Source organism: Triticum dicoccoides, chromosome 6A (genome assembly GCF_002162155.2).
Source record: "Triticum dicoccoides isolate Atlit2015 ecotype Zavitan chromosome 6A, WEW_v2.0, whole genome shotgun sequence".
Taxonomy (NCBI): domain Eukaryota; kingdom Viridiplantae; phylum Streptophyta; class Magnoliopsida; order Poales; family Poaceae; genus Triticum; species Triticum dicoccoides.
Window position 1 is genome coordinate 496,971,078 of NC_041390.1, and position 8,609 is coordinate 496,979,686.

An 8,609-nucleotide genomic window follows, 5' to 3' on the forward strand; every position below is an offset into this window, starting at 1 on the left:
GATAAAAGTGTAATACGGATTGTAGAAATATATTTTTATAATCTAAATAAAAATACAACAAGGTAGAAAATAGTAAATGGGCATAAAACGGTATTTCAATGCTTAAAAACAAGGCCTAGGGTCCGTACTTTCACTAGTGCAATCTCCCAACAGTGCTAACATAGTTGGATCATATGATTATCCCTCAAAGTGTAATAAACAATCACTCCTGAGTTCCTAATAGCAGAGAACAAAAGATATAATTTTTTTGTAGGGTACGAAACCACCTCAAAGCTATTCTTTCCGTTCGATCTATTCAAGAGTTCGTACTAAAATAACACGAAGCTATTGTTTCCGTTTGATCTATCCTAGAGTTCGTACTAGAATAACACCAAAGCAAATTCATATTCATAATACTCAATCCACACAAAGAACTACAAGGAGACCCCAAAGTTTCCATCGGAGAAAAGATAATAAAACGTGCATCAACCCCTATGCAAAGATTACCCCAATATCATCACGGGAATCCACAAGTTGAGTGCCATAACATATATCAAGTGAATCAGTAAGATACCCCAATGTCACCTCAAGTATTCATACCGCAAGACATACATCATGTGTTCTCAAATCTGAACATTCAATCCGACATGACAAAACTTCAAAGGGTAAAGATTCAATTCATCACAACAAGAGTATAGAGGGGAGAAACATCATATGATCCGACTATATTAACAAGGGCTTATTCCATTTGTGCCCCCAATTCCTTAGTTGTGCTCAGTTTTCCCCACGCTTCAAACTTTGCTCACTTTTCCCCACTCCCTTAGCTGAAACTCTCACAAATGTTCATAACAGACGTTTGCCGTCTTGGCCATTAACTGACTTGTGGGGCCACGTTGGACTCTGTTGACTGTGGATGTGGCTTCGCTGGTTGGGCCTTGTTTGTGTTCATAGGACGGGCCCGTTAGTTTGTTGGTAATAAATTAAAAAAGCCTGCTATCGATGGATGCAACCTGCTATGCATGCCCGGCTTTGGCATCGATGTAGCCTGCTATGCATGCGAACACCGCCACGCACGCATCTAGTGACCTAGACCTAATCGCATGCATGCACGCCGACACGCACGCATCGATCCGTGCCGCACGGTTTCTGGTGGATTCAGTCGTTCCGCAGCATCGTTTCACGCGTCGCAGGCATACGTGCCGGTGGCAGAAGGGGTAGGTTGCACGCACGCTCGCGTCCCTATGTCGAGGCATCGGTTCACGCCGAACGGCTGCCGCTCGCGTCCATATGTCGGTGGCAGAAGGGGTAGGCTGCACGCACACTCGTGAATGGGAGGCAGGCAACCGCCAACGCAGAGCACGCAGAAGGGGGAGGTAGGCAGCCGCCAACGCAGAGCACACAAAGCACGCTCACATCGATTCACGTTCACACAATTATGATCGCATCAGTTCACGCACGCACTGAGTCACGATCTACGCCGTTTGCGCATGTACCCACTTCGTCTCCCCTGACTATTTAAACTGCCCTTCATTGCCTCTTCTTCTACAGATCCATCTGAGCCTCCCACTTCTCTTCTTCCCCCAAAACCCAAAGCCGTTCCACTCAGCGAAGCGAGCAAGATGCAGTACAACGGGCCGACATTCCAAGAGCCGCCCACCGTGCCGGAACGGCGGTACCCCGCTAACGTCGTCGTCGAGGCATCGCTCCGCATGTGGGCGTTCTCATGCTGGAGGGGTAGCACTGAGCTTGCACGGGGGTTCCTCCGTGAGGGCTTCCACCACCTCCCGGCGGGCTCGCCGCCCATGTTCAACCTCGTGGAGCAGCGTCCCCACGCCAACGCTCCAGTGGTAGGGCTCGTCATCCACTTCACCAACAGGTTTGATGCCTACTACCTGATCGGCAAGGTGTATTGGTGTGGGTGCGAGTTCATCGCATTCACCACCTATAACATCTTCACCGACTTCGAGAGCGTCTTCCCCGCTTGCAATCGCATGCATAGCCTCCTGTACTACCTCGGCGACAACGGCCTTGAGGAGGAGCAGTATTGAAGCCGGCGGCGAAGAAGACGGTGAAGCCGGCGGTTAAGGTGAAGACGACGGTGAAGACATGGCGGTGTTGCCCTACCTACCCTATCTACTATGTAGTGTGAGTTTGGTGTGTGTGTTGCCCGAGCTAGCTACCCTATCTATGTAAGGTTAATTATTATTATCTATCGGTGTCGTGTTATATGTAAGAACTTATGTTGCCCTAGCAACCCTATCTAAGTTAAGTTATGTGTGTTATATTAATGCTTTGTTATGTTTGTATTTTGTTTGTCCAAAGTTTAGACACGGCTAATTGGCATGGGAAAAATTAACCAAACTAACTAAAAATGATGTGTTTATAGATGCCTTCTAAAAATAAGAACATATTGTACATTTGTACACGACTTTGGTTTGAGAGCTCTGTATTTTTTAGGTACTCCAAGGATACTTTGGTTTTCAGAAATATTGAAGTATCGAATACTTTGAGATGTTTGGCTTTAGTCAAAAGTGTAGTTTTAACTACACTATGTTTGAAGTATATAAAAAAGAGGGTTGGACCTCTTTTTCCAATCATGAAGTATTGGTTCGCTAGGCATAATAATACTACGGTTTGCAAATACTTTGATTCTAAAAAATGAAGGGACCCATAAAGGAAAGCCAAAAAAAATTCCTCAATGAGATAGAAGAGATTGGGCAATCAAATTAATGAAAAAAGCAATCAGAAACAAAAAAGAACAAAGCAATCGTTCCTAAACAAAAAAAGAAACATCGCTTGTTTCTGGGCCTCATTTATCCTTTGTGGGCCTATTGCAGCTTGATTCTCTTTGGGCCCGCGAACTAGGTTTTTTTCTCGCAGAATTGACGAACTCGAGGACAAAAGTTTGGCAAGTGCGAGAGAGAAGAGATGAACTTGATGTATATCCCTTGTGCTGCTCAAGTACTGTTTACTGTCATCTGACGAGATAGGGTATGATCCAACACTCGAGGTTATTAGCTAACAAAATAATCCTATCACTGAACTGGTAGTTGTCTTCTGCCGAAACTGAAAGTGTCGAAACTTAACAGTAAACTGCATACATTCAGAGATCGACAGTTGCACTAAACAGAGTTGCATTTGAGATAAACAGACTTGGATTGCTAAGCAGTGGCAACAACAGTAGACAAACATCTCTAACGAGAGATGGCCATCAAGTAAAAAAAATCCTAGAGCAAGTATTCCTAAAGCTATCAGATTGGATTGCTTCTTCAACTCAATCAGCTGCTTGAAGTTCTTGTTCATCTTCTTCAATTCCGTCTTCAGTTCGACATCTACCACCGTCGGGTATTCCGGACGCGCTACTGCTGCCGGAGCGGCATTGTCATGGGCCAGATTGAACTCGCGGATTGCATTCCCCCTCGAATCCAACAAGCCCAACCCTTGAAGCCTCTGGATGTAATCATCCATCCACTCGAAATGGTGGCATTTCTTCACGATCTGAAAACGAAATCATGTAACCTAAATCCAAATCTGACAGATTTTTTGAGAAATAGAGATAAAGGATGCGACGAAAACTCAGATCTAACCTGCCCCTCCGGCTTGCTCTCGCATTTGACGAACTCGCGCCCAAAGTTCCCATTCTTCTCCTCCTTTGAAGTCAACCGCTTCAGTGGCGCAGTCCGTGGGCAGTCGGTGCATCGAGTCATCGGCACTGGACCATACACCGGCCACGTGGAACGGGGGGCTGACGAGGAGGTCGACATATCGCCCGAGTGGAAGAAACGGAGGAATTGCTTGAGAGGAAGAAGAACGAGAAGATGGGGGAAAGAAACAGAGGAATTGCTCGATCTGCTCGATGCCTTTGTCTGTCAGATGGAGAAGAGAAGAAGGGGAAGCTATATTGATGATTTGCCACATTGTATTTTGTAGTTTGAATATTTGAACCAACTCTTAACACTGACATGTGGTGGTCATGTGCGAAAAATACAATTTCATATGTAAAGTGGGGCAGATCGTAAAAACCCGAGAAGGACAGTGCAGTAGCCAATCAGGATGCATCACGCGGATCGTGCATGCCTACCCCACATCTGACGGGTGGTGTTTGGCGCTTGGTTGGATCCGACGGCGGACGTTCGACGCTAGGGTTTGGAGCATTTCTGTGGGGTTATGAGCGATTCAACGGGGTTATTAGGGTTTGACCTGATTTCAAATGGCCATAACTAAATTAGAAAAATCGCAAAAAATAAAACAAACGTAGTTCGTCCGTTTATGAGACCTAGTTACCATAAAAAATATAAACTAGGTATAGGGGCATTTTTTTTGAAAAATCATTTTTTGAAGTGATCTGTCGAAATCAAGTTCAAATGTTTTTAAATAATTCAAAAAAATCAAAATGTTGTAATTCTTGCGCACATAGCCGTCATATGTGACAAGGTTATGAGAAAAAACAATAAACTTGGTGTAGGTCATTTTCATGAAAAAGGCTTCACACAAATGAGCTATCACCTATGAACATGTTCGGAGTTCGTGGAATAGGGAGAGAGGGTTTAGGGTTTGAAAAAAAATCAAAATAATTTTAAAAAATCAGAAAAACATAGCTTCATTTTGGAGTGAATAAGAAGGATCTAAACTTACTTTTTCATTTTCATATCTAAAACGTGTTATTTGACGGTTTTGAATTAAAAGCATATTTTTTCAAAAAATGTAGTAATATGAATATTAATCAATAAATAGTGAGACTTCGTTTTTACCCTATATATATGGAACAAGTGTTAATAAAAATATATATGCCTCATTTAGGCAAGGTCAAAAAAAACTTGATTTCAAATAGGGCTTTTTACCCTAGCTTTCGAGCTCATTTCTAGCACATTTCTCATTCGGACTGTTCACCTATGAACATTGGACTTCAAATGCTCGATCAAATACACCACACAGAGCAATGAACCTCCAATGTTCAACTTCAACTTTGGCTCGAATCCAAATTTTGGCCCAAATTCAAATATTGATTTAAACTCAAATTTTGATGGAAATTTGAATTCTGACTCAAATAAGAAACCAAAGTAGAAGCAACATTATTACAACTGATAAGTTTTCACAGTAGCTCAAATCTACCAAGTTTTAAGATGCCAACATCTTAATACAAATCTACCAAGTTTTAAGTGATCGACTCGCCCTCAAATTGACAACACAAACATTTCCCAACAACTTAATTCAAATTTTTCGACTTGCTCATTGTGTTTGTAGCTGGCTTCGCCGTCTTGCTCCTGGTTTCCCTAGTTGAGATGCTCTTTTCTTTCAGACTCTTATTCCTTTTGATCTTGGGCTTTACTTGGGGTTTTCCCCGTGGAGGTGCTGATGGAGTAGTTCCACTCGCCGAGCACTTGACGACCATTTGACGGTCATCTATGAGTTCAGTAATCTTTAAAGGCACAATTGGAAAAATTTCCCCCTCCTCTTCCTCTCTTATAGCTTCAAAACCATCAAAGGCCATGGTTTCAAAATCTTCTGCTTCTTCATCTCTTGGCCTTTTCTCCCTAGAGCTGGTAAATAAAATTATAAGCCATAGGCAAAAAAGAGAACAAATGCAAACAAAAGGGTAGCTGCATTCTACAAATGCAAACACATATCAAGATGCTTCATTTGCTGCTGCATTCTCCACTGCTTCATTTGTTGCTGCATTCTCCACTGCTTCATTTGCTGCTGCATTCTCCACTGCATCTTCAATCTCCATTGCTGCTGCATTGTCCTCAGCATTGGCTGTTGTCCATCTTTCCTCCTCTCCAAATGATGCATCCACTGCATTGGTACAAAGCCTAGCAATATGCCCCAGAACTCCACATTTTTTGCAAGCACGCTTCTTTGGTAGACGACCCTCCTCACCTTCTCTAATCCTCTGGTTCCTTGGTCTTCCTGGTGGTCTAGTAATGACAGGAGGGTGGAGTTTGAACCCTGGATCTACTATGTTCCATTGATCTTTCCCCAATAGTGTAGGCACATTGTCAGCATAAGCAGCCATAAATTTGGCAATAGAGAAATACTAAGAGCAATATTGATCAACTTCACCATCTGCACCCCCGATAACGGTCATTAGATGTAGGGCATGTATGCATGGCTTCCCACGGATCTGCCATTGCCTACAAGTACATTCTCTAATACTTAGGTTCACAGGATACCTCCATACCCTATTTTTAGTGTCAGTATAGGTAACCTCTCCCTCATATGTACCAGATCGAATACATTTCATCTTCAGTCCTCTTGCCTTCAAGTGCAATGCCTTAATCAGTGATGGGAGCATTTGATGACAAACATATTGTGTTTCTGCAATTCTTTTGAGAAGAGCCATCTTTATCATGATCATTTGCCTCATCTTGTCAAATGCCCTTTCACTGACTTGAACTTTGAATTGAAGCATTCTGCAAGGTTACTGGTCACATAATCTACTTTGCAGATTTTGTTGAATTTGCTTCTTGACCACACCATGCCATGATGTGCATCCATGTACTCCTTCACAAGAGGATTTTGAGCATACAACACTCTCAAATGGTGTTCATGCTTCCTTTTGTTGCATGTGTATGATGCTGACCATAAGTTCTCATCATAAACTTTACCTTTGAACTTCCTTTTAAAATTATGCGCTAGGTGTCGCATACATTGCCTATGCTCCACTCCAGGGAATACAATTTCCAGTACACTCTCTAAACCCTTGCAAGCATATGTGTGTATAGCTAAACCTGGGGGTGTGCCTATAATATTGCGCAACTACTGCAAAAACCAGACCCAACTTTCCTCAGACTCTGCCTCCACCACACCAAATGCAACTGGGAATAGCCAGTTGTGTCCATCAACTGCAGAAGCTGCTACTAGCTGTCCTCTCCATCTTCCAGTCAAATGTGTAGCATCTACAGCCAAATAGGGCCTGCAACCATCTAGAAACCCATGCGAGCAAGCCTTGAAACAAACAAAAGCCCTTCTGAAGCACTCCTTCTGAAATGACTTCCCTTTTATTTTGAATGGAATTGTATGCTTGTCAATCTCTACAACACTCCTTGGACTTGCCATCTCCACTTCAGCTTTGAAAGTGTAAAGCAGCTGAAAACTGTCATTCCATTGACCATTAATTCTGTCAAGAGCCTTTTCCCTAGCATTGAAAATTCTCATGTAAGGAATTTCTATCTTGTACTTCTCAAAAAGCTTCCCATGGAGTGCTGTTGGACCAAGTCCAGGTTCTTCTCTCAGCCAATCCAATATAGCATCTGCCACCCACCTAGTTTTTGCTAGCTTAGTTTTGGCCTTCCCCCTCCCCCTCCAGGTGGACAGGTGTGCTTGTGTGGGTTTTTCTTTATCTGAAACAAAATAAAAGTGTAAAAATAGTTAAGAAACCTTACTCAACGATCTGAAACTAAATTACTAACTGAACTTGGATTACCTGAATATATTTGCTCTTTCTCATACGAGATGCATGCAACTTCCACCTACACCTAGGATATGGACAAAAAACTGTGAACCTTGCTGGCTCACTCCTTTTAATCTTATAGGTATTTTCAGATATAATGCACCATGTTGTCACTGCATTCCGACAGTCCACCATTGATTGGAAAATGGTACCTACACTAAGCTCAGTTTTTTCCCTGTTCCACTCAATTGTTGGCATGTCATCACCATCATATTCATCCTCGATTAAGCTGTCCATGTTCTCCACCTTCTCTGCATCGTCAGTGTCATCAAACCTAGCTTGGCTGATGGGCTCCTCCATATATTCGTCATCCACTGCTTGCTGACTGGCTACATCGACCAGTTCAGGAAACATCATCTCGTCTTCATCATCATTTGTAGGCACTGCCTCGTCAGGTTCTGCATCTTCTTCTACACCAACTGCAGAAGGTACAGGAGAAGCAGCAGCTGAATCAGAACCAGAATTGGCAGCAGGCATGTTGTGGCTCCATGAACCACTTGCTTTACTTGGTGTTGACCTACAAGGAGTGCCGGGGTGCTGGCTATTAGCACAGACAGATGATGTCTGAACTCCCTTCCCCTTCGCTCGTTCTGCGCGTGGCTAAATCACATCGATTTGGAGTTTACCAAATCAGCAGCCAGCAATCCCAGCAAAAAGCAACGACATGTGATCGTCGCAAGTTAGTGGGAGAAATCTTTGCTCGTCACTGCTGAAGTAATTCGGTTCGACAACATTGGCATCACTCCAGGGATAGGTGTTTCGGAGCTCAGCTCGCAAATCTTTGAAAGATATGCTGGTTTCTACCACTTTGGGATAGAAAAATGATGAAATCAAATGCGGTTTAGTACCACGCAGCACACTAGTTTCCATTCTAATCGCCAGCCGGAAAGCCAGCGCGGGATCAATCCTATTTTGTTGGGGGAAGGAAACAAAGGCTTCAGTTAGCCGGGTAAAATTGAGCACAAATTCAAACGATTAAAGCAAACAGAAGTCAAATACGGCCTACAATACGACTTAGAATGTCAATTCGAGAGGAAACAATGCTTACCCAGGTTTAATCCATGAATTATCTGCCGCGGATTCCACCCAATGCTCTCCACGGTCGACTGCATTCCGGGCGTCCTCACTCAACATCGCTATGTAATCCCAGATGGGGAGGTGGGCTATATCTGTCACA